This window comes from Corvus cornix, chromosome Z, assembly GCF_000738735.6.
Source record: "Corvus cornix cornix isolate S_Up_H32 chromosome Z, ASM73873v5, whole genome shotgun sequence".
Classification (NCBI taxonomy): Eukaryota; Metazoa; Chordata; class Aves; order Passeriformes; family Corvidae; genus Corvus; species Corvus cornix.
Genome location: NC_046357.1, coordinates 54748240 through 54775730, shown reverse-complemented (window position 1 = coordinate 54775730; position 27491 = coordinate 54748240). Strand labels below are relative to the sequence as shown.

Sequence of the window (27491 nt, the reverse complement as noted above, 5' to 3'; positions counted from 1 at the left end):
ATAAAAAGGGAAAAAATTAAGAGCACACTATAATCAAAACTACTGGGCTATGCAGTACCAGAGAAATATTCAAATTTCTAATAGGAGCCATAAAAGTTTAAAATGACAACCACACCTCCAGAAATTTTATTTTTGCAAGTAGTTTTTAGCAAGAGGGCTAGCATTTTCTGTAGGAAGAATGGGAGGCTAGAAAGCTGTCTTGTTTCATACAAGTTTTCTTTTTCTCCTATACAGTTTGATTATTCTAAAAGATTGCTTGTCATAAACTTTCTTCTAGGTTGTTACAGGCCTATTTTTGGAAGGCTGTAATAGAGGTCTTTGTGATCCTGTAGCAAGAATAAAGGGGTTTTGAGCAATCTGGTGATCTGCCTGTACTTTGCTTTTTCTGACCAGAGAATTTTGGATTTATACAGCACATTCACCACCTGACCCCTGCAAAAAAGAAATTTCTGAATTAAAAAAAGAAAAAAGAAAGAGATGATGAAAAAAAAAGTATATATTTTTGTAATGGACTGTCATGAGGCTATTTCTTCAATTCTCCTTTTCCCAATGATTTTATGATTTTATTCCCTGCACTTGGTGTGATGCTCTTTAAAGTCCCTTCCAACACAAATGTATGAGTCTATGATTCTGTGGTTTTATGTAGAATCATAAAAAAAAAAAAAAGGAAAAAAGGAAGAAAGGAAGAAAGATTCTGAAATTTTCATGAAAATCAGTGTCACCTATTCCAAAGCTTTAAAAGAAAACGAAAAAAAAAAGGAAGAAGTCTTTTGCTTATGAATTTACAGTCGATAAATTTTGCCCTTTTTTTGATTAGTTACTGAAAGGAATTTCTCTTTGTTCTTCTGATGCTATTGCATAAATTTCTTTTTACCTCTGGTGCACAATCTAAGCCAGTTTTATATAAAGTTTTATCCCGAACGTCGCTGGCACCCTGTTGTACCTTAATCCAAGGAGAAAAATGACGCTGGCTGTATCCGACGATGGGGCTCGATAAGGACGGCAGCGAGGAGGAGCAGGGGCTGCTCGCGATCCAGCCGTGCCGAGCCTGGACGCTGGATGTCACTGCAGGACCGGGTACGCGGCGGAGCGGAGCAAGCAGGGAACATCGTCCTGAGGGTCCCCCGCCTCCGGAGCTAGACGCAGCCGGAACGGGGTCTGAGATGCCGGCGCTGCATGCAAGTAACGTGGAAGTGCAATGTATCTTTCTCTCTTGGAAATGATGAATACCAGGACATGGAAAACGCAACAAAACCAGCCTTGCTATAGAAAGAATCTCTGCGATTACAATTGTAAGATACTGGGTTTTTAGGTCTCGAAGCCTTTTACAGAGCTTGCTCAGGTAAAGTCAAAACTGCAGATTATGGGATACTCATGTGATTATTTACTATTGTGTTTAATACAGTCAAATAGAAGACTTGGGGCTTTGCTAATTTTTAAATTTAATCTACATTTTTTTCCTGAAAGTAAAACAAGCTGATCTCAGCCTGTTTATTTAATTCATATTTTTATATATATTCTCTGCCTTTCACTTTCCATGCCTTCACATACCTTTCCTCTATATGCTTCCCATCATCCAAACTCACTTTCATTCACTGTTTATGCACATTTGCAATGTTTTTGTAAAAAAACTCTTCACTTTTTTCTACTTTTCTTCCTAACAATTTACTTTTTTTCCTCCATGTTTTGTTTCTACATACGAGCTTTATACTTTGTTTTTTTCAGCCATATTGTCTTTTCTGTCATGTTCCTCTTCACTCCATTATGTTAAACATTTTACTCTGCCCACCTTTTTTGCATGGTTCTTCCAACTACTATCACCTTTCTCTTCCTCCCACTTCACTTTTCCTTTCCTGTGATGTTCCTGTTATGTGTTCCCTTTGAATGTCATCTTTTCTCATTATTTTTCCTTATCTGTTTTATTCCTTTCTTCTTCTGTCTTGATCAGCTGAATTCTCCCTATCTGTGAAAAAGTGCACTTTTTGGCTCTTTTTCTCATCAATTCAGGGAAAAGGGACAGGTAAAGGACGAACAATGACAGACTGCTTCCTGGCCAACGTTTCTGCCACTGCAGTCGGATTTGACTTTGTCTGCAGAATTGTGGTTTCTAGTAAAATAATGTCTTACAACCCAGACTGTGAATTCAGTCTCCCTCACTTATTAGCTTGCTTTATAAGTCAATTCCATTTTTCTCTCAAAAACTTAATTATTCTTAATTTATAACCATGGAGTCTATACAGGAACATATATCACATATGCACAAATATTTCATTCACTTTAAGTGGTTGAAACGGAAAAAATAATAGTCATTAGAATGAACATATGAAACACAGATGGATGATAAGGGCAGAGACACCCAGTTATAAGTGAAAAAAACTTCTTCAAAATGTTTCATATTACTCATCCAGAACTGATTGCTCAGTTCTGACCCTCATTTAAGACATGTAAAGTATCTTCAAAAGACCTAAGCTTTGGAGCATGAAATGTCAAACTCAAATGGAAATTAACTATGTGAGTAAATAAAAAGCTTGAGTTTAGAGACGATTACATATACAATGAACTTTTCCCTTGCTAACATCTTTTTATGCTGGGAGGGTTAACTAGTTTTCTTTCAAGCCGAGTAACTAATGTTATAAACAATAGTCTAAATTAATAAAAAATATTTCTAACATCTACACAGCATGGATTTTACTGTTTCTATCTGATAGAGACAGTTTAAGCCTTAAAAATTTCCTGTTGTTTCTAGCTGCACCAAATAATTTGGCCAAATTCCCCTACAACCTATGTTATCTTCTATTTAAACTATCATTGCTACAATACCACAAATATTTACTTATTTGTAACTTCACATAATATTTGGACATAAAAATATATATTTATTGATATTAAATATTGTTCATATTTTATGACTATGGGCTCTTTTAATGAAATTTTAATGTTAGCTATTTTTTCCTTATTAATTGGGATTGCTGATTAGCCTGTAGCACAAGGCATGGGTTTTGCCCATCCCCAGACAACCGATCAGACAATGAAAGATAATGCATACACATAATTCAGCTGTGCTCTTAGAGTGAATGAGTGAGTTGCAACACATAATGATAGAGCTCCATTCCCATCCTGTTTGAAGACTTAATGGATGCCATACCTCTTGATAAAAAGCATTGCAGCTATTCAGCTACTTGTTATTCATGTAAATGTTTTTATCTCAAAGGAGGAGTGGTTTTTGGCATTGCCAGAGTGGGTCAGAGGAGCCTTTGTTAGGTGGAGATACCGGACCAACCAGAAACTAGAATCAGCTGTATCAGGGTACAAGCTGCAGTAGGGAATACAATGCCCTCTCAGGCCGAAATAGTGTTAAGCTCATGTCCTGAAACCCAAGTTTTTCTCTATCCAGCACTCAGTCCCTTGATGTTTATTACAGTAGCTCTTGATATTCTTATAAACCATTTAAATGTCAACTTTTTTAGACCATTGAAATATTAACTTTCTGAATCCTGGTAACATCTTGTGTCACTATTCAAGCAGCTGGAGCTTCTGGATGGGTTGTTCTTGAAGTTCAGTGATACAGCTCTGACAGGCAGTCTACCATTGAACTATGTTTTTGGGCAGTGTAGCAACAACCCCATGTTAAGCTCTCCTGCATCGCAAATAATACATGTGCTCAGCTGAATGAAAAATGACATTGAGATTCCATATTTAAAACTGTTTCTGATTAGCGTGGTGTTGTATCCCAAAGACCCCCAAAGGCAGAAGTAAATCACCAGTGAAGTAAATCTATCTTAATGAATATATTGCAAGTAGACCACTGGTAAGTTTGGATTGCTCTGAATGCATAGTATTTGATGTACTAGATCATAAAATTCTTTGGGACTGTGCAGGGGGTGGTGTATTTCCACTTGCTGCTCTCTCTTCTCAGCAGTCTGCTAGCCACCCGTAATTAAGGCAAATAAACTCTACTTTCCCTGGAGTTGTTTTGAGCATGTTTGTTGTTGCTAAAGTAGCACAGTATGGTTTGGTAGGACTCAACAGAGAAACCAGTTCAGGCATGGCAAGACATAAGCTGACCCTTAGTACAGGACACATTGCTGGGCAACTACAAGGTAAATTCAGAAAAGAGGTTAAAAGAATTTGCCAATACCACCCTAGCTGAAAATCATTCCCTTTTCCAATTTTTCCTCCTCTTTTCCTTTCTCTCTTTCTCCTTCTCCCTTCCTCTCTCACTCTTTCTCCAGCTTCCCGCCCCAGCCTGCAGCTGGTAATAGTTTACAGGGCACGTTGCTGTGTTAATACCTTGTTAAGGCTGTTTCAGCTGCTGGGTCTCTGAGAGGTCAGTGTCAGGACTATTTTACTGTGAACCCTTGATATGCAAGGTAAAGCCGGGGACAGGTAGAGCTTCCCCTTTCTCACACCGCAGGGAGCTGAGCTGCTGCAGGCACCCCCTCCCACAGTGTTGCACTGCTGGCAGTGTGGGCAATAAAAAATAATCTGTTTCTGATCAAAAGTAATTAGGGTTTATAGAAGCATGTGTATTAATGGACTAGACATCACATCACAGACATTGCCTGGTATTTCTCAATTCAGCTTGGTAAAGCTGCAGGTGTTAAAGAGCTGTTGAATGCTGTTGTCTGTGCAATATGGGCAAGTAGCAAAAATAATTCTGCAGCTCATAAAGTTGAAAATAGGAGTAGATGATTAAAAATATAAAATGTTAGTATAACTGAACTTCTGGCACTGGTGTCTGAGTCTGCTGGGCTTCTAGCACAGCAGAGAGTATTGCATGAAAGGCAACGTCTGGATTTAAAAAGGCAGGATTACAGTGTCATTTCTCAGTTTAAGAAAATATTGTATATTTTCTCACAGAATTTGTTGGAAAAAAATATATTATGTAGACAATGGGAAAGAGAAAGAAAAGTAAAATCCATTTTAGAGATCAAGCACAAAAGGAAAAAATCCACTTTGTATTTGTAGTATTTCTAGCACAGAGGGGGATAAAAAGGTTACCCAAAACACAGAATTTTTCTTTCTTTCCTTTTCTGGTTAGTTTTAAGATGCAGGTTGAGTGGTCAATTTTTGCACTCGGTTACAAGGTTAATCACAGGCCAAGCATATTTATGGTTTTGTAATACCAGCTTTATTTACTGGCTCTGCCTACATTTTTAAAGATGTGTTTGTTTTATAATACATAATTAATGAAAATTACTTCTCATTAGTTAGTTATTAATTTGGAATGCATGAGACCCAGTGTAACATTTGTATAGTGTATACATGCATATCCTGACAGCTAGGAATGCAATGAATACTCAAAATTAAGGAATAGGATCCCTGAAAGTCTTCTACTGGGTGTGTTTTAGATTGTCATATAAATTAGTATTTCTCTTTCAGAAATGGAAATGGGAATATAGCTCAGATACAGTCACACATTTTACAAATTTTTATTTATCTTTTGTTTTTCTGACTTCATGTTCATTTATGGAAGCCACATTAATTTATCACTTAAGTATCGCTGCTGCACATATTATCTGTTCATGAGAAATTAAAGGCGTCATTAATTTCCTTTAATATGAACCTATGTAGTCCTTCCCTTTCTGCAAAATACATGTGAGATAGAAGTTAAAATTGGCAGTAAATGTACAATGCTGACCTAGACCCTGTGAGGAAAAGGCAAATTCTGAGAGATAAGGCTGGCAGTGCCCTCTGAACCCAGCAGACACTGGCTCACATGCTATATAGTCAAAATGTATTTTTCTTCTAGGGGTAGACAAACAAAATATGGAAATTTGCTGAACAGCATGAGCATCCTCTGTACTGGGAGATCTCAGTCAGAAAGTGTTCAGTTACTGGAAATCTGCAAAGCATACATGCCAAAACAAGGTTACTGGGGATTTTCAAGTCTTACAAATCTCATCAAAAATTAACAGGGGAAAGGTCATTATTTTTGTGGTACCAAAAGGCCAGAAATGACAGTAAATTCTGGTGCTTCCTATGAGACTCTGGAGATAAAAATGGGAGGATTAGGCAGAGAGAGCCTGCTAGTTTTTCTCATTGTTGATTGAACTGTTAGCACAGAAAGAAAGGAAGACAAATATATATACCTCAGGAGTGTATATTTGACAGGTTACAATAAAAATTGATGCTTTAATTCTTTGAAAGTCCATTCAAGCTATAGAGTTGGTGCTGAACCTAGTTTTCTGTAAATGTAAACATTTCATACGTCTTTATTTTAAAGGAAAGCATAAAACAAATCTGTGAAAAAGGCTTGCATTACATTTGCAGTGGATTAAATACCTGCTGCAGGTGAATGTGCAAATGATGTTCATTCAGAAGCTTTTTTAGTTATTTGGCTATTTACTCATACCTTTGTATGATTGGTAGGTGCAAACTTGGCTCATAACTGTACAATTTCATTTTTGCAAAACTGTCTTTTTTCTCTCCCTCTTCTGTGGTTTAGAAGTTATTGATTGATGTTATTGTTAGTTACAGTTCAAAAATACAGGTTTTCCTCTTATTCTGCTTCAGAAGGTATGTATCAGAGCAGTGACAAAATACTTCCTTGCACTCTTAGGTTCATTCTAGTGGGTTTTTGTCTATCCCCAGCAATCTTCCACATCCTTTCCTTGTCAATTCCTCTTCTTCTATTGCTTCTATTGCATGAACGTGACCTCATCCAGAGCTGTTTTGAACACTGTGTGGTCCCTCCCTTGCCTATTTTCTCTATACCCATGGTAATACTGGATGGGATGAGTGGGAGTAGCTTAAACAGAGAAGGATAGAAAAAACCAGCAAAGCACCATGGCATTTTTTAAGACTGGATATTTAGATGGAAAAAAATGGGCAAAGTGATGTTCATAATGATCCTTTTATATTTTTAAAGAAAAATGTAAGCCAGCAGCAGCTAGAAACATAATGCGGAAAGAATACGACGAGAAATAAAGCAGATTAAGGCCTGAATAAACAAAACCAAAAGTTCCTCCTGCCTAAAACGTCTCATCCTTCCAAAGTATCCCATTCCATGAGCAGAGAAGACAGAACTACAGATAACCTCGGTAATAACATCTGTTCAGGATAGATGTCAAAGAATATTAACTGGAGAAGCTGTGAATGCTAAAATAGCTGAGTTCTGCTGGAGATATGCCAACAAATGATAATGTGGCAGTCTTTTCAAGAATTAATATTCTTCAGGCACTAAGCTGCCCTTGTCTTTTATATCAGGTCTAAGTGTCTAAGATGCTGTATCTCCCAAGACAAGACTGCATCAAGCAGATCACATGTATGTGGCTAGAGAGATCAGTCACTTTCTATGCCTTCTCGTCAGCTCGCTTTCACCCCTTGAATCTGCCAATTAAATAACTTTGCATCTCAGAAACGACCATTTTTATGTTAATTTACTCAGTTAAACAGGCAGATTTTAACACAGTTTGAGCAGAGTGTTTTGGTTACACGCTGGAATGATGACATGGATGCAGTGCATTTTCTAATCATGAGTAGATGAAATGGGTGATGTTTTACTTTTTTTAGTATCCTGAAATTTTTGGATTGGAATAATTTTGAAGTGCTACTAGGATTTTCTTCCTCAGGAACTCATACAGTTGTGCTAACAAAGTTATGGTGATCTCAGGCAATGTTATGAAAGTTTTGAAAAATTATTCTGCACACAAAGTGTGAGGGCTGGAACTACTTTTTTAAGCATAAAACTGGGAATTGCATACTTGATTTCTGATTCACTTTCTTGTTTAAAAAAATCTTCAAAACATTAGACAAAAAGTTATCAAGCCTAGATTCCTGTAGAAAGGCGAATGTGTACTGACAATAGTTAAACAGACACCATAATTCCTGTCCTGTGGAAATTAAAAGTAGTACCATTCAGAACTGCAACAAAAATGACATTTTGAAATTTTCCATGTAATGAAAATTCTGACATTTTGCTTAGAGAAGGTCAGAGTGACATTTCATTGTGAAGTACTGAGATGCTTTCTGGGGCTTCTTGGGTCATCTCTAATTGCCTGCCAGGTAGAAACCCAAGGATTTGGGGGTCCTGGAGTGCTGGGGGGCAAACAGCTTGGAGGCATGGTCTCTGCGGCAGCCTGCCTAATGGGTGGCCTCTAGACCAGATGAACAGGGTGGCAGAGTGCCAGGCAGAACATTCTGACTTTTATTAAGATTTAATAATAACCAAAATATTCTTACCCAACATTTTAGTAAATTAGGAGTTTAGAAAGTCAGGGAAAAAACCTAGACCTAACTGCTTATGTTTGTAAGGTGCTTTGTACTGTGTGACTAAACAATCTTTCTCATTTCCTGAACATTTTAAACTTATTAAAACATGACTACTTCTTCAACACAGGGAAATATGGGCTTTATATTTTTACTTTTTTTACTTTAAACTTTGGGATGTGCCATGGGTTAGCAAAACATAGTCCTGAAAGTGATGTTCTTGTAAAGGGGTGCTTACAGCTTCCTCTGTGACCTGACAGAACCTATCAGCTGACCAGTTTGAATATGGACAATTCTTTAAGCCACTTAGAGTTGTGACTGCCTCTGTGATCCACATTTAAGAATAGACAAACCCCAGGCAGAGCTCTCTCTTGTTTCCAGCACTGGGACAGGTGGCTGTGAGCCCCGTGTGGGGGCCAGCGGGCCCAGCCCAGGCCCTGCTCGGGCCAGGCCAGGCCGGGCCACGGCCATCCTGGAGCTGATGGGCCCTGTTCCACCTGTGGAACCCCCCCCCTCAGCAGGGCTGTGGGCAGCCGGAGGGGCTCGGCTCCCCCTCTCCAATGCAGCCAAGATTCAGCTGAAGCTGCCCTGCTGTCTGGCAAAAGATCATGTGACCAACAGTGATAAGTGACATTCCAGCTGCAAGGCCGAGGTGAGATTAACCCTTTTAGTGCTGTGAAGAGCTGAAAACCTGAGGGAGAAGAAAGAGGAGATGTTTAAAGCTGAAATTCTGTTGTAAAGCTATGATATATCAGAGCATCCCGTTGTAATTTCATGAAGGCGGGGGGGTGGAGCATTCAACTTGTACTTGTGAGCAAGAGCACCTGCACTGAGATAGGCAGATGCTGAAGTGGCTGTAATTTAATGAGAAGTTTGAACAGGGAGAGATGGAAGCGGTGAGGACTTTTGCTCCAAATGGAAAAAGAGAAGACCTCAGTTCCTAGAGATGCTCCCAGAGATAGTCCTAGAGATGAAGATGAGGAGGAGCCTTTGCTCCCAGGGAAGGAGAAGGGCCTCTGTTCTTAGAGATGAAATGCTCCCAGAGATGGGTGAAGAGAACTTTTGTTTCTGAACAGCTCAACCTTAAAATTGCACCCCGGTAGCCCAAGATTGGACCCTCGAAAGCAGTTGTGGGAAAAGCTGCAAGTTGGGGGAAGGGACTCACATGGGAGCAGAGAACCAACCCGGGCGGCTGGCTCATTGTGATAATGTTTTCATAGCAGGGGCAAGAGAGACTCCTTTCCCTAAATGGACTGAACAAGGTTATTATGGAAGTGATAAACAGACTGAACATCTCAAGGGTTGTCTTTTTACATTGTCAGTGGGAGAAGGGAGAAAGGTGGGGGGAGGAGAAGTGTTCTGAAGGTGTGGTATGATTTTTTTTCCTTCTTTTAGGTCTGTTAATAAACTTCTTTATATTCTTTCAAATTTGGTGCCTGCTCTGTTTTTCTTCTAATTCTTATCTCACAGAAAGTAAACAGTCATGAGTATTTTGGACCAAACCACTACAGGATGGTTTTACATTCTGTGGCTAAATTCATTTCTGTTGGGCCCTCTGTGGATATTGCCAGATAAATTTTTAGGGGTTTTGGTGGTTTGGTTGTTTGTTTGTTTGACTTTTTGGTTGTTGGTTTTTTTTTTTTTTTTTTTTTTTTTTTTTTTTTTTTTTTTTTTTCTGGAGGTGTGACAGTATTTTTGGGATAATTCCAGAGGTTTAAGAGCCTCTCTTCCCATCTGCTTTCTTGAAGCTGTGCAATCTGAATTAGTTCTGCCATCTGGATAGGAATAAGATCTTCTGATGGAATGGAATAATTTTATGTAAACTATGATTAATGAATTATATGAATGGGAGACAGAGTTTTCAATGAAAATCCAGTCATACCCTTTGATCCAGAAATCTTTCCCTGGCTAGAGCAACTAGACCTTTTTCCCATGCACGTTGTTAGACAATAAATCAAGCTCTTCCAGTGAGCTGTACTTTTACTCAGAATGCTGGAAAACACAAAATGGAAGTTATAAGGATACAAGTACTGCAAACATCATCTATTTATACTGGACCTATACAAGCAACATCTCAGAAAAAATGTGAGAGTTCCATGCTCCAGTGTGGGAGGGTGTTCCATCCTCTCCAGTTCCCTGATGTCAAATCCGTGATGCTGATTTACAGTAAGATTCAGTTGTGATTTAAGGCAGAGGTATTCTGCCTTTTCTTTTTTTGTAGCCTTGTCCTACCTTTTTGTAAGTTGCAGTGGAGAAGACTAGCAGAATACCCATGTTCTGCCCTCATCAGCAGTACCAGGGAACTTCATGCCTACATTTTTTGGGTTGTGTTCTTACCTTTCCTTCCGGCCAGGTAAGGAACTATGGATATATGGGACATATTTGACACCAAGAATTCTTGATCCCAAGGGTACTTGATTCTATTCTTCCTAATGCAGAAATATGCCTAACATTTTCAAGAACATTTTCAAGTTACATTTTAGCCCATGAGTGAAGGTGAAATTTACAGAAATAAATGTTGTTCTTGGTTCAGCCCTTTGGTAGCCCATGAGACTGATTTCAGTGTACCTGATTTAAACTATTATAAAACAGTTAAGCTCCACCTGGACGACCAGATATCTTTGCTAATAAAATGAATACTTACTTCCATTCTTCAGCTTGCACAATTTGTGGGGGTGAAATTAATACTAATAGATGTCTTCTGAATTGTTTTGCTAAGTAATATACAGTCTAATATTGTCTCTTTTTCATTGTCTTACTTAACAGTTTCAAAATTCTGTTAACATATCAACACATACTGTGTAAAATTAGGTTTATTGATGAGGAGAATATGGTCAATACTTTAGTTTAATTACCCTTGTTTGGAATCTCATAATCTCTACTGGCCAAGGTTTACAAAATGACCCAAATTATCTCATTTATGTATTTCTTTTGCTTCTAGGGATATGTTACTCAATGGAGGTCTGCAGTAATTTTGCAGATTGAGACTTTGCTGTTTTCCAAGGATAACTTCAGGAGATTCTGAATCCAATAAACTTCAGGAGATTCTGAATCAAAGTGGCACAGAAACTTTAAGGAATTTCAAAAAGTCGTGTCATAAAAAATTTTGCTTTCTTACAGTAAACAACCCTCCTTATTTATATTAATTAAAGAACAAGAATTGAAAATAAATCAGGGAGTAAGAGTTAACTAAAACATTAAGAGTGGAAAATGAGGGAGATACCAACCTCCATCACCTCTAATTATGTCAAAATAATTATTTGTACTGGTCTTTTATATTCTCACAATGAAATTAATAGCACTTACCCAGAGAATTCCAGGAGAGCTCAGCTCATTACCAAAAGCCAAAATGATTTTGCATGTATTTGTACATTACTTCCTACTTGAGAGAAATGTAGGAGTGCTTCTGGAGATGCAATATGGCAATTTTGTTTTCTGCTACCCCACCTACATATTCTCAGGCTTTTCCAGAACAAAAAATAAGTCAAGCAAACAAATGAGAAAAAACCCATTGCCTTTTTCGGAGGAGCATCATTGATTAGTTTAAGGTATCTCTGAAGCAAGGTGATCACGCACGAATGGTGCCTGGTCATGCCTTTGGGCTGGCTATTCAAATAGAATAATGTGAAACAATAAACCAAAACAGTTTTCAGTATAAGAATTGACTTCTGGAACTGCATGCATGTATTCCCTTGTGCTTGCCAGGGAAATGCTGGGGAGTTTCCTCAGGTAGCTCAAGGACCTGTGCACAGGCTGCTTTGGTAGCACTGCTGACTTCAGTGAATTGGATCCAAAGGACCCTACGCTCCTTTTCAAGTTCCTTGAGCTGCAGAGACCTGTTGGGTAGCTCTGATGGAGCACATTTGCTCTATGATATATGCTATAGCTATTTAGAGCTACAGGGGAAATTACAGCTGGTGACTAGGAGAGGTTTGAAGGAAAAAGTGTCTGTTATTCAGATATATAATTATTTCTGCCATTCTTGCACAGGGGGTGACTTTCTGACCAGGAACGGAAGCAGCTGTTCCCAGTCCACTGACAGCAGGAGAAGCACAGCCTTGTGAGGATACCCAGTCTGCTTGGAGAGTGTCTTCAGAACTGGCTGGCTTTGAGCTGAGCATCTGCCCCAAGAGTCCTGAAAGTTGGAAGCTGTAGTCTGCTTCTCACTTAGAAATTCAACTAATCCTTCATCAGCCTTTAGTCAAGCAGCATTGTTATATTTCACAGCATTCAAATAAAAATTCAGCCTCCAAGTCATGTGACAGCGTTGATGGAAGAAGGGGGAAGGGAATGCTGCTGTTGCTCCCTGCAATTGTCATAATGTAAAGATAGTATGGAATATGTTAATAATTTCAAAGTGGAATATGTTAATAATTTCAAAGTTTAATAGGGTAAATTCTGCACATTTCAGGTTAATGGCTTTGAATGTGTGATACAATAGATGATGAACTGTGGAGGTGTGTGCTGTGTGGTCAGATATCTACCCAAAACCAGACAGTCTTGGCATCCATTATGGTACGTTGACAAAAAAAGTAAGAAAACCCAGGAATGGGTAAATGTGCAACAGAGCCCCTTCTGCTTGTAATAACACCTTAGAGGGATTAGGAGTTAAAAAATAAAGAGGATAGCCGCCTCAAATTTGTTTTCCTCTGAGTGTTTTCTGAAAATAATGGGTTTGTTTTACTCTCTTTGAAGAAATAACAATGTAAACAAGGTATTACCAAAGGTACTTGAAATTAGTCTGACCTTCTGGTGAAGGAGTTTCATATTTGAGGACTGACTGGCTGTACTTTAAGTGACTAGGGAGCTTGCATATGTTGCTGCTGCAGTTAGCTCAGTAGCTGTTACAAAAAGTTTTCATCTTGGCAAAGAACAACATAAGAATTTTTCACTTGGACAGTAATGAATACTAGAGCTGCCATTTTAGCCTCGATTATTATTCTCATGGCAAGAGTAGATGTATCTTCAGTGCTGAGACATCACTAGTTATGCAAAGGCTGCAAGCCTTTGAATCTCTCTCTATGCCAGACTAGAAAGGGTCAGATTTAGAAATAAGAAGTTCATGTAAATTCACAGAATATGCTGAGTTGGAAGCGAACTTAGTAGGAACTAAAAAAATGTGGAAGGGGGGAAACTTTTCGAGAACTTCCAATTTCTATCATTCTAATTATTTTGACAACAGCCTGACTGGGCAGAGGATATGTGAAAGAAAAAATTTCCTTTTATAGAGGAACTTGTTTCTTGCAGAGAATAGATTGCATGATTCTTGGAATATTTGAATTTCAGCATCAGACAAAGTATCTGAAGTTCTTTTAAATTTAGAATGATTTCTGCAGAAGAGCATAGAACTTAAAATGGTAAACCCCTGCTTTCTGTTTCCAAGATAAGAATGTTCATGAAAAGCTTATATTATATATTTATTAGTAGAGAGTTCACAGATGGGTTGCCTAGCTGTTCACTTTAGACACACATTGTTGGCTTCATGAGCTAATAGAAAGAAAACCCTTTTTCTGCATACCTAGTCGTCAGTGGTTAGATTTACTAGAGAATGATGCACACAATCCCCATATATAAACCAGTCAAGGGATATTTTCTACAGGCTTAAGTGCCTCCAGTAATTTATTTTTTCCCCAGCCTAAGTCTAGTAACTTCAGCTTGCATGATTACTGAGATTTGTGCTCTAGTTCTTGCCATCAATTCATTCCTGAACTTGTAAAATGCAAGGTCCTGGTATGTATTTTTCTTTCCAATTCTTCAGTGAATGAAGAATTCCTTACATTAGAAGCTATGATCTCTTCAAAGATATTCTTCACTGCATTGGGTGAAGTAAATACTGGAGTATATGATTTGATTTGTCATACATCTCTGTCTGTAAAAGAAAAAACTTCTATGCTGCATTTTAGGGCCAGACCATCAGTTAGAATAAATGAGCATAACTCTTGTGATTTCACATGATTTCAAATTACACAACTAGTAGTCTACAAAACAAAAAGAAACTGGTTTTTTTGCAAATCTGTTCTACCATCCTGAAATAAAATAGTAGCTGCAGAGGGTAATGTGTTGATGAGGAGACAAAGGAAAGGCCTCTAAGTTAGAATGGTTACCTTAGAAGATATCAAACACATCCGCAAACCCATTTTTTTTGAGTAGTATGAACTTTTCACTTTAATTGGCGCTATTATTTGCAGACAAATGTTGTGTTAATGGAGGAGGGAAAAAGATGTCATGCATAGTTTCAGAAGGACACAAGTATCTTGATAAAAGAAGGCATAGAAGGACAGAAGCATAATTAAGCTGGACTGACTGTGGAGGTCATGGTAGAATAACAAGTATCAAAGGATGCAAAAGCAGAGAAGCGTTGGCATGGAGACTGGGAGGCACTTTAGTATTAAATATAGTACATTTCAGATGGAAACATGGAATAGCAGCCTGATCACAAATACTTCTGGATTTTCAGTGATTCACATTACCCAGACCTAAATGAAAACCTTGGTCTTCTGCTGTACTGAATCAACATTTTGTTTCAACTAAATATAAGTTTTTTATATCTTCATAGGTTTTGAGGCTTGTAGTAAGTTCTGTTACATCTTTTATATCACAGAACATTGCTTTTCATCAGGTTGTTCTTACTGGTGTCCCTTACAGTCTTTTAAAAAGGAGATTCCTGTTTTCCCTTAAACCATCATAGTTGTGATTTTGTGGTGTTATTGTGCCAGGTTAGAAGATGCTGTGGTTCATCATCCGGCTGGGATGATGGGATATTTCAGAGATCTCTGAAGACCAGGTGTTATGACCTGCCCCAGAAAACGAGGGTAACTCAGGTTCTTGTTAACAGATCCCTTGGGGTGGGTTAGAGTGAAACAAAACTGATGGATGTTAATAAATATATTTATGTAGGGTTTATTTTAGAACAAAATGGTTGAAGTGGGAAGCAGGCATGTAGCCATTTTGGTTACCATTATCTATAGTAATACAGCAGCATGGAAGCATAAAAACGTTACAGGAAGGAAGGAACAAAGAAACAAAGGAAGGAGGAAAAACATATCACCACCCGTAGATCTCACAACAAGACTTTATTGTTGCAATTTAGATGTCTGTTGGCTGAAGTGATGCTCTTATTTCATTGGGGGTGATGGAAGAAGTCTGTGAAACACGAAGTCCATTGGGTTTATATTATGCTTAGGCCAGATGGAAACATCCTGGTACCACCCCTGGAGTGAAGAGTTTTACACTGGATGGTGTAACACTGGATGAGGAGACATTTCAGGAATCTTTGACACCTTCTAATACATTACAGCTGACTATTACATCAGCGCAGTTGAGTCAATTATAGCCTATTATGGGCCCATAATAGGGGAGTTATCACAGCTGAGTTCACCTGAGTAAGGACAAAGAAACAGTACCCTGTCTCTCAGGGTTTGCCTCTTTTCTTATCTTACTCAAAACCCGCTTTGTAGCCCAAGCAGGCACCTGTGCTCACTCTCTGCGCCTGGGCGGTTACTGTGCATGTAGGCATCTTGCCCCCTGATTGTTTGAGCCATCACCATTCCAGTCTCTCCCACATCCTTCTTCTTAGACCTGGGATAATTGGGCAATGGTACCACCTTTATTTGATCTCAAGTCTCCCACCAGGGAACAGTTATATAAAGAAACCTGTCTTTGCCTATACAAGGTTTATATGCTATGTTTTGTTGTTTCTTAACTGTATTTTGAAAATAGCTCTTTACAGCTCTGTTGGTTTTGAAAGCTTTGTTTTATTAAAGAACATACATGAAAGAATAGAGGCTTGTTTTTCCATCTGTGAGCCATAAAATACATATTGGCATATTGATCACATCTCTCACCTGGTATCTATTCTCAGTGGTCTTTACAAAGTTACTGAACATATGGTTGGGAGACAATACTTGTGATATGTTCTCTGCAACGAATTATTTTATTTCAATAATGTAATTGATTATTAAGTACAAATTTATGTAATTAAATTATTGAAATTTATAAACAATATAATATAAATAAATTTAATTAATAAATGATTAATGACTGCCAAATCAGTCAAGGTTAGGGCTCCATTTTAAGTGAGTAGATGCTCTAGTTCCCAGATGTCTACTGACTATTGTTAAAGTAGAGGTCACTACAAAAACTTACCTAGGCTGATTCTGAGTTCTCTGTAAATGTTCTTGATACTTAATGTAAATTTGTGTGCTGGTGAGTTAGACTTCATCTGACCTTAAGATGTTTTTAGTCCAGCCTCATGTTCAACGAAGGCCACCTTTGGCCTTTTTTTGAAAATGGCTGTGATGTCGCCTATTTGTCATTGTCAGGGATGTTCCCTGATCACCATCATCTTTCAAAGATGGTGGAAGGTGGCCTTGCAAGAACATCGGTCACTTTCCACTTTTTCTTGAATGCTTTTTGTCTAGACCTGTGGATTTCTATGGATAAAGTTGTCTCCAGTAATCTCTGTCTTGATGCTCATCCCCTGGTCTTAGTCTTTCTCCATGAATCTTGCCCCTAAGAATGGAGGCCTGGGAGATGTTGATGGGGATAACTGTGGCAAACAAGGTATGGAGTAACTTGTCCTCATCTGTGTCTGCTCTTGGAAATCACCCACATTCTTCAACAATGCCTCCCGTTTTTCACTGTTTAGCCTTTTATGGTTGATGTAAAGCAGAAGCTCTTCATTTTGCTTTTGAAACTCCTTGCAAGCAAGCAGTTAAGCTGGGGTTTTCCCTACAGCATCCTAATACCATGCCCAGACAATGCTTCCAAATTTTATTGTAGCCAGACCCTGTGTCATCCTCCCACCCTTGCTCTGGAGCTCTAAAATGAATTACCTGCCAAGGCAGACTGGTCTCCTTATTTTCCTACCTTTTTACAAAGTATTATGTTAGATTGTTCCTGTATGCAAAGGCTGCTGTCCTTAAAGGTCTACAGTTTCCTTGAGCTCTTCTTTCATGTTCCCAGGACTGACACATCCAGTAGCACTGCTGACATTTCTTGTCGCAGACTCACAGTGGGACTTGTGGTGTAACATATAGAACAACTGGCTTTTTCCAAGTTTACAACTGATTTCTTCTATTACTTGTTATGTGAATGTCAGGTTTTAAAATGTAATAATCACTTAACATCATTTGAACCTGAATATTCCCTGACTGAGAAGACACTGAAGCTATGAGCAAATAAAACCTGTTTGTGCTGCCTAATTCCAATCAGAATTGCGGCACTGTTCCATAGCATCTCTGCTGGATGAACCAGAACTGGCACATCCATTGATTTCTACCAGCTGTTTTCTGCCAATTCCAGTTCCTGACAGGGAGCAAGCTGTGTAGCTGGCAGCAAAGAATCGCAAACAGTTCAAATATGCCCCAGGGAGGGCAAATGCTTACCCAAAGCTCATCAAGGGATTGCTATTATGCTTCACAAGATACATATACATTCACCACATCTGTCTCCTATTATTTGTACTCAGAACTGACAAAGGACTGAGATAAACACATGCCTGTTTAATACAGTACAAGAACAAGGTGTTTGTAAGAGACAAATATTGTAGGCATTTTGGTGAATAATTTCCTAATGAAACTTCTTTTTTATGTTCTGTGATATGTTTCTGTAGATGATCTATACTTTAAGAGGCCAAGTTATCTATTTAAATACCAAGACAGCCTATTCAAGTACTTTAAATCTAAATTTGTTCATTTTCGTCTGGTGCTTTGACAGTCTCACAACATAGTACAAGAAGCCTTTAGCTGGGGACCTGCTGCCTTCTTCAGTTTCTTTTTGATTTTTCCGAGAGCTCTCTTCACAATGAACCAACCAGAGGATGCTGTAAAATGCTTTCTAAAATATTAATGGTTTTGCAGCAAGTCACAATGGTTTGACAAGCTCCCTTTCCCCACATGAACTACACGACTGACCACGTGCAGGCTTCTAGCTCATTTCAAATACAACAAGGTTTGCCTTTGCTTTTGCTTCTGCAATGAGTAAAAGCATCTATTAGTTGATGCAGGTCAGATGAAAAAGGTAAATTTTTAAGCCATGGAAACACATTTGGTTTTGATTCCCTGTTTTTCTCCATGTTATTTTATGTAAAAGCAGGGTAATAAAATTGAAAGAAGTTTGGTGCCCATAGATTCTTTAGAAGTGAACAGGAGATGAAAGATGAAGAATTTTAAAAAGTAAGCTTTATTAGGTAAAGCAAAGACATATTATGGCAGAAATATTAATATGTCTCTGTGGGAGAGCATATTTTGGTAATAGTCTTACAGGTCTCAAAACCTGTCCAGTGATTGCGTTTTTAAGATCTTGAATGGGTTAACAGCTACTAGTATAAATTCCTGTATCTCCTCCAACCAAAATTGCAGTACAAGTTCAGGGATCTGAAGGAGAAATATTCAGGGGCCTTCTATCTAGTAGATGGTACTGGATGTAGCAGGTATTACGGTATTATGCAGAAGAGAGACATTTGTGAAGCTGTCTGTTGGCTTCTTTTAGGAGCTGTTCATGTTCAGAGGCCCAGCATTTGTATGTATTGTGCAGGGGATTTTTTTGTATTTTTAGTTTTTTTTCTTCCTTGAGGGCTACGCAGAGAGTACAGATGCTCACTTTGTAACTGATTTGGAGTGACAGGGGTTTAGTGTAGCCCTGCAGTTACTGACCTGAAGCATTCATGATTCTGTGCCTTAAGCAAGAAGGAATAAATTATTCTACTACCTTTCACTGTCATTTTAAATCTGTAAGGGAGCTGTGCAGTATAAAAACTTTAAGACTGAGATTCTATTGTTAACATATGATTTCTTTAAGTGAGCTGTCAAAGATGGAAACACTTGCCCAGTGCAAGTGTTACTATTTTTTTCAATCAGAAACCAATAAAACATTTTATAAAGGGATTCTAAAGTGTACTTGTTAATTACAGTCATGATATAGTCTTTCAAATGCTAATGGTCTGACTCAAATTTCACTTTGTTTAGTTGTGTTAGAAGTTATGATTAAAGAATGGTATAGCTTTATAGTTGTTTTACTGCCATCTGTGTGCACCAGGCAATAACTCTGTACAGATGGTTGTGATTCAGAGACAGGTTGCCACATGCAAAAAAAGTATGTTTCAGTTATTTTAATAAGATTTATTGCAGCAGTCACAGTTAAATGCTTGAGCCTTAATGATAATTGCCACTAATCCTTCAAGAAAAATGATCAGAGTTCAGTAAACCACAAGAAGCAGATTTAGCTATAAGCTTCAGAAACATCTCACTGCAAAGGTATGCTTCCTTTTTGATTTCATGTTTTCTCCCCCTCCCCTTTCTTCCTTAAACATTTATTCCTATACCTTTGCTCTTGAAGCATTTGATATGAAAAGACAAGACATTATTCTCTCATCCTTTGTTTTCCTTCCCATGTACAGATGCTTATTTATGTTGGAACACCTGGAGACTCAGAAATTAATTTAAATAAGTGGTAACAAGTCTGATGGTAAAGGCAGGTACCTCATAGAATTCTCAATTCCTTTGCATTAGAGATTGGGCCACATTCAAACCATAAATGTGCCGTTTTGTGTCTGTGTCTGTGATGGAAGCAGTGATTTGTATTCTGCATTTGGGCTGACATCTTACATCTCTAATTGGCTTCTATAACCAATAGTCACTTCCAAAACATGATAGTCCAGGCCAAGAATTAGAGAACCTTTGTAGTTTCCTAAGGATTTTCAGGTTTATACTCTTTGTGAACTGACAGGTCCTGTGTGTGGCCTCACAAAGATACAGCTGGAATATCAGTTTGTACTAAGAGTTTTATTCAGCCTTTACACTTCAATGCCCCAAGAGGTCTGGTTCTTCCTCTTGAATTTTAGCTTAAATTATTCTTTACTTTCTATTGGATAGTGAATTTTTCAGCTACATGCCTCTACATGGGCACATACAAAAATGAGGTGTGTGTGTGCATGTGTGCAAGGGTGCATGCATACATATGTAGGAACATGTATACAAAGTGTATATTTATAATAAATCATCCTAATTAGAGATAGACTTAACCATTTGCTTTCAGATATTGTGCTTGAGGTTTTCTTTCAATATGGTTCTTCAGTTTTAATTCAGGTAGGTACCTTATTTTGTGGCTGGGTCAAATTCTGGCATACAGCTGATGGGGAGTATGTGAGAATCAGACAAGGTCCAGAGTCCAGGAAAGTTATACCAACTTATTTTTATGTGACTGTCATAATACAGTTTTGACTCGTGATGTTACAGAAATTTGGAATTATAGTGCACACATGTACAATAAAAAGATAGATGCTAGACATCTATCTTAAAGGTTTCAGAAAGAAATGTGGTCCTTGTGGCTTATTTTTCCTGCTTACTATTGGTGTTGGGCTTGTTCTGTAAACTCTTATCACCAGCTATACCTTGAACTGCTATAAGCAGTCATATAAGCAGTCATGGAGAAATCACAGCTGTCATGGCCCTATTATTTACTAGTGGCCACTATAGAATTAGTATTGAGAGATTCAGTATCAATTTATTTTACAAAGTAGTGGTTTTGTTAGCATCTAAACGCTAATATAATGAAAATTACAGGAGTAGCATGTAAAAAAAGAAGGTTTTCCTTTTCCTTCTTCTTGTGTTTGACCTCTTTCTTTTGTGAGACTCTCTTGCTTTGCAGATGAATTTCAGGACTAGAAACATTTAAAAAAAAAGAAAGGGCAGTGAAAAATGACCTTTTCTCTCATCTTTTTGTATCTTGTGAAATACAGTCTTGCAGTGCCCCAAGGTGAGAAAGGTTGTCACTTTTTGTCTGTCTGTATTATTATTCTCTGCCACCATGAGGTTGTATTTAAGGGGAAGGGTGCTAAATTCTATTTTCACTGAAGGCTGTGATGAAATGGTCTGAGAAGCTACCTCAGTTTCTGGATTGTTGACTCTTTGTTTTTGGTTTAATAACCCCAGTTTCTAAAGAGAAAATTCGCAACGCTGTTCGGCCAATATGTGAAAATAAAAGTTTACAGGTACTTTTGTCTCTAGAATAAGTCTTCTGAAGTCCTCAGTTGAATTCTGAAAATTAAAAATTTTATGATTCTCTTTCAGACTGAGAATATTTAAAGGGAAACATCTTAATGAAGGTTATTGAAACCACTTAGACAAGAATTTCCTATACATTTTAATATGTACACCATTTTTCTTAAAAATTATCCCTATGGGGAGGAAAGGGCTGAAAACCTGATGATTGGCAAGGAGAGAGAAAAATTTAGAATTGTTTTCTTTTAAAGACCAACACTGCACCTGGGAGATGTTAGAAAATGCTCAGTGTGAGAAAATTCACTACTTGTGTTTGTTTGAGTTGTTTTCCATGCGCTGAAAAAGAAATGGAATTTTCTCAGAGTGGATAACAGGATGCTGTTAAAGACTTAACGGCCTTTCCCACAGAGTGGGGCCTCATTGTAGGTGGGAAAGGGAGAGAAGAGAGTTCCGAGATTGTAGAACATAGCCTGGTGAAGATTTGTTCATGCTTCAGGCTCTTGGAAATGTAATGCAGTGCTCTGGGCTTGTCCTTTTTACCCCTGCTAAAATGAGCTTAGCAGTGCATGTGCCTCTGCTTGGTATTTTGGAATCCTCCAGCCAGTGAGATGATGGAATAAATCTACTCCTTGCACTTTGGCCATGGGTCATGGCTGTCTTCATGCTACCTGAATATATTTGCTTCACACAATCCCAGGGATAAAAACTTAATGCAGTTCCTTTCTGGCACCTGTGACTGGTTAAATTAAAAAGCAGCATTAGGAAAGTGTTTACACACTCTCTGAGCACTCTAGAGGTGCACCTGAAGAAGCTGGCAATTGAAGCAACTTCAGGTAAAGGCTAGCAGACTGCAGATCAGTCTTAGAGCTGCTTCATGGTCTTTGCCACCTGCCAACAGCAACCAAAGGCTCCTCCTGTTGTTATTGAGAAGTTTGGCTTTCCAGTCTGGAGAAGTGAGGAAGAGCATGGAGTGAAGGAAGAGAAGGATACTGAGGATACTGCCAGGATTGCCAAGTGCATAAGTATTAGGTTATTTTTATGGCTGTTTTGGACCACTGAGCTATGCGGAGAAGCTGGAACAAGCCACATAAATGGCCTTGAGCTCCATAAGTAGTAGATGCTGTTTCATGCTACTTCCCTGGCCTCCTCTGCTCAACTCGCTGCAGATCAGCAGATCTGCTGTTAACAGCACAGTGCTGTAGGCTATACTTTGCAGCAGGGTTAGCTGTGTGTCTTGGGGTGACTTTATGATGTGTATCCCATATTGCTGCCCTATGCCCAGAAATTAATTTTTGTGCCTTTCTATGCCTTTAAACTGAGCCTGAGAGGGGGGAGGAAAAACTGAGCAAAACTTTTTCAAAGCAGTTTGCAGCTTGTTCAAGGTCACACAGAGATAGAGATTTTTTTTTCCAACTGCGGCAGGAGAGTGAGAGGGAAGGGAAGCACCAGGTTTGCTTTTCTTTCCAGCCAGCTTTCAGCAGTTTTTTTTTCCTCACCTCCTTTTCCTCTGGAGAGTTGAACTTTTGTTTTCCTGTGACTTCGTTTTTTTCCTTTTCTCTCTGCTGGACTGTTTCAACATCAGAATACAACGGAGGAATTTCCACCAAGGCCTTGGCCCTGGAGGTGGGCCCACCACCCCGTCCCAGCTCCAAGGAGGGGGAGAGAGAGATCTACAGGTTTCTCTCAGCAGGGAGAGCGGTTTTGTTATTTAGCATTATTATCCTTTTCCTGTGTGTTTGTTAAATAAATAGTTTTTATCTCTTTCACTTTCTCGAGGAAAATTTATTTTTTCCCGAACCTGGTGGGGGGGGATGGTTGTGACCTGCCTTCTCTCAGAGGATGAATTTCTAAATTTGGCCAAACTGGAACATTGTACCATTAGGAGACAGCAGACCTGGTACTAGAAAGTTACAGAAAATTGACTGTCTGACTAGAACTGGAAATTTCCAGCCATACTGTAAATAAGCTTAAAGTCATACTGTAACCAACAGTATTTCAGCAGTTCTAAATGATCATGCAGGGACTCCAGAGAAGAACTGCATCCCTTTCTGTCCTAGCCTTACCTGCTGTGTGTCTGTCTCTATGTACAATAGTCTATAAATATGTGTGAGCATCTGTTACTATATTCCTTCCCATCTTCCCTCCACAAGCCAAGATTTCCATAGTCTGCTGCCACAGCACTTGTACATGACATTTTGAATGCATGAAGTGCAAAAGCATGACATTTTGAATTAGAAATTAATTTAACAAATGTGTCTGTTGGAAAAACGTTTAGATCCTCAAAATTTGTCAAATGATATTTTGAAAAGTTAAAAAGAAATTGCACAAAATGAGCTGAGGAAAGTTAAATGCAAAAGTTAAGGGGAAAAAAATGTTCATCACTTGAGAGGCATTATGAGCATAACAGAGAGGACATGAATATGATGAACGAGGCAAGTCACTGCTTAGTGCTGCTGTTTCATTTCTGTTCGTCCTTTCATGTTTAAACTTTTTTGGAACGAAGAACTCACAGTATGGAGTATCCAAAGGTGGCTCAGTCTTATTTGCAAAGTTGAATGCAGTAGACCCTGTGCACTAATGCAGTGTAAGTAGTAATTTTTTACCATTTCCGAGTCAGTGCAGCAAGTTAAAAATAAGCTAGTTGAGAATGGGCAATGTTGTCAAATTATGTAAGTACGCAGATGCAAATCATTTCCAAATTCAATTGGCTTGCAACACAAATAGATGCAAGCTAGTACATATATTTAGTTATAGCACATGTCACATAGAAGCTTCAGTCTAGTGACCTTGGATATTAGATTGGACTGCTCTAGATGGATTAAAAACCGAGACATCCCTGTATACTATTTTATGTGTTAATTTTTTGCACTTTTTGAAAATGAAATTTTGGAAGCGACTAAAATAAATGAACAAGTTCAAAGCTCCAAAGTGGGTGCCTCTCCTGTTTTTAGATTCACAAAAATTGAGGCTAATATTGTATTAAGGTCTAATTAAACCATCAAGCTTCCTGCTGCTTGCAGGATTGGGGCCAAATGATGGCACCAGCTAAGGAAAATAGATAAAGAGTTTACATGGCTATGTGGTACTGGAGGTCTTACTTCACATGTTGAAAATAGACAGTATTTCTCTTCCTGGTATCGTGAATGTGCCCGACTCTAAGAAGCTCCCTTACTACCCTGGAATAGCAGTGAATGGACAAGATTTGGCCTCTTCATTCTGAAAACATAGGGAAGCAGTTCTATGAGAGTCACAAAGCATTTCTTCTTCTCTTTCTATAAGAGGAGGAGATGAAGAAGAGTAAGTTCTATTGTGTAGATAATCTTTTGATCATTTTTCTTTCTGCAAGTTCAGATTTCACAATACCTTTTAGAATAAGCAGTTTGGATGGGATCATTTGGGTGATTTCACATCGAGCGACTTCTTCAGTGGAGGTCTTCCTGGCTTCTGCACATTGCTCTGCATTGCTAAGAATTGTTCTGTCACGCCATGATCTGACATTTGATGCATGTGTAACATCAGCATTCCTCATTATTGTACAATGTACAGTGGAGTTATATATTCATGTTTATTAATTTAAAATCCTGTTTGCTATGAGCAGTAATAACACTTAGCTACAGTCATTTTCCTCTTCATTTGATATCCTACTAATTTTAACTGCATGACACTATTTGCTAGTCTGATAGCTACATCTTATATCTTCTTTATATTTCTTTTAATTAAATTTTTTTGTTGAAGCACTGATGGAGTCATGTAAGATTTCAATATCTGACTCTTTTGAGGTCTCCTAACCTTAGTCCATACATTTGCTTTGCCTCTGTACACAGAATCTATGGACTTCACAAACTGTACACCTTCTGTGCAGGAGCTCTATTAGCACTTTTTTAGTTTTATTTGACATCTAAATTTCCTCTTTATTTCCTCAATCACAGAATCCCAGAGTGGCTGAGGTTGAATGGGACCAGTTGAGGTCATCTGGACAAAGTCCCCTGCTCAAGGAAGCCATCTAGAGATTATTGTTCAGGACGATGTTCAGGTGGCTTTTGAATCTTTCCATGAGTAGAGATTTCACAAGCTCTCCAAGAAACCTGCAAGGGTGTTTGGTCACTCTCACAGTGAGAAAGTGTATCTTGATAGCCACCTGGAGCCATATGTGTTTCAGTATTTGCCCATGGCCTCTGGGCTTGTCGCTGGGCACCACTGAACAGAGCCTGGCTGTATCTGCACCACACCCTCCTTTCCCTGAACTTTCTAACAGTCACTGTTTTCTCAACCTTTCCTCACAGGAGAAATGCTCCATTTCCTTACACATCTCAGTGGACATTTGTTGGACTCTGTCCAAAATTAACATTTCTTTCCCATACTGGGAACCCCAGAACTGGACCCAGCACTTTTGTCCAGCCACCAGTGTACCCCTGTTTCCTCTGTGTACCTACTTTCATTACCCTTCTTCTGTAGTTTATGTTGTTTCTGCTGTTTTTAAACTATTTTCTGTTATTTTTCAGCAAACCTTACTGTGAGATGGGAAAAGAGTCTGGAAGACTTCTAGAGCCTGTGGTGTTTTTGCTAGCAGTTGACATATGTGTGGGAAGCAGAAGAAAGGCCAAGAAAACCTACAGAGACAAAGAAATGCTTTGATTATAGGACAAGCAAGAGATTTTAATACATGAGAGGCTGAGAAAATATAAATGTCAATGCAAACTGTAAAATGTATACATGAATTAGCAAATTTTTCTTTTTTTTCTTTAGCTGAGCACATTCTTTTAATCTCTACTCCTCTACCCATCCTGCTCTTATCCCTTTGTTGTCAAGTAAAATTTATATTTGTACCACAGTTAAGTACTTTTGACACATTTTAAACTGTGGTATTTCAAGGTATCTAGTGGTTTTTGTTTCACCAACAACTTTACTAGAAGATCTGTTCCCTTTTAAAAACGGGGCTTCAGAGAAAAAGGGAAACTGTGTTGCCCAAAGGTAAAACAGTATGCCTATGACAAAGAGTTGCAAATAACCATATAGCTCTGAATTCTTATGAGCCAAGAAATTACATGATTCTTTTCCACTAAACTTACCAGAAGTAAGCATCCAGACTTCTTTTTTTTTAAGAAAAAAGTACTTAAGCAAGGTCATATGGAGGTCAAAAAACAAGCTCATTAAGTGCGGAAACCGGAGCAGTCTGCTCTGCATGTTCAGAATATATAAACATTCCAGAAAGTGGCAAATTCATACAGCATCTCTGTGTAACAGCTACCTAGAGAGTCCTGCTATTTCCTGTTTTCATTCTTCTCTTTCTCTTTTGTATTCACAAACAGGCTCAAGATCAAATTTAGTGTGCTAAAAATGAGTATCTACATAGATAAAATTACCCAGGCCTTTTTATTCCTAAGGATGACATCAATGACAATTTGCTACGGGTTTTTGTCAGTATTGGAGTTGAAAGGTTTCTGCTTTTTCCTGGGTGATTCCATTTGTATATCCACCTACCACTGCCATTGTGATCAAAACATTATTTGGGTACAGTAATTTTCTCCACAGGATACTCACCCCCCTTATTTATGTTCTCCACACTTTCTTCCACTTCAAGTCTATCCTTTTACTGACCTTTCCATATCATGACATCTTCATTATTCTTCTGACTATTAAGTGCACTTTTTAAAAGTCTCTGCACAGTTTTGCATGGACCTACCTGTCAGATGCCCCTGGTTAACTTCTATTTCTATGTTCCCTTAATTTTTCAAGTTATTCTTTGGTTCCATTGAAGTTTCTTTGGGTGTTGTGTGCCTCTCCCCCCTCCCCTTCCTGCCCCCCACCAAAGTATTCCATAGTTCTGTAAGACAAAGCCTCCTTCCTTCAGAAGACACAAATCCCTTCCAATCCAAGTTCTATCAGTCAATTTTTCTTTGCCACGTGACTGCATCAAACAGTAAATAAGAAAAGTATCCTGGCAAGAGAACCAAATAACATGTAGGTGAAATAAGAGGAAACATGAATGACTGCAATACGTTGAATAAGTTTGGTGTTGTAAAGTCTTCTTGCCCTGTTCCACCTTGTTTTTTTCATCTGGGAGACATAAAATTGGATCACAAATTCTTTCTGACAGAGAGGGTGTCTTTTATTTGTGCTTTAATGCACCTAGCACAGCATGTAGTTAACCACATTGTTAAACATGTACAATTTCTTTTTTCTTAAAATAAACTTTGAAAAGAATCATGAATAACGTCAAGCTATATTTCAGCTCCCAGTTTTGAACTGGCAATAAAGTCCCATCTATCGTTTGCTTTC

At 38.4% G+C, this 27491-nt stretch overlaps 1 long non-coding RNA gene across 1 annotated transcript; it reads left to right on the top strand.

The window, feature by feature from the left end:
- The first annotated feature begins 982 nt into the window (after positions 1 to 982).
- LOC109143654 lies at positions 983 to 12845 on the top strand. Its single transcript, XR_002043961.3, has 2 exons — positions 983 to 1342; positions 12202 to 12845. It is a non-coding gene; the product is annotated as an uncharacterized LOC109143654 (long non-coding RNA).
- Positions 12846 to 27491: the final 14646 nt, after the last annotated feature.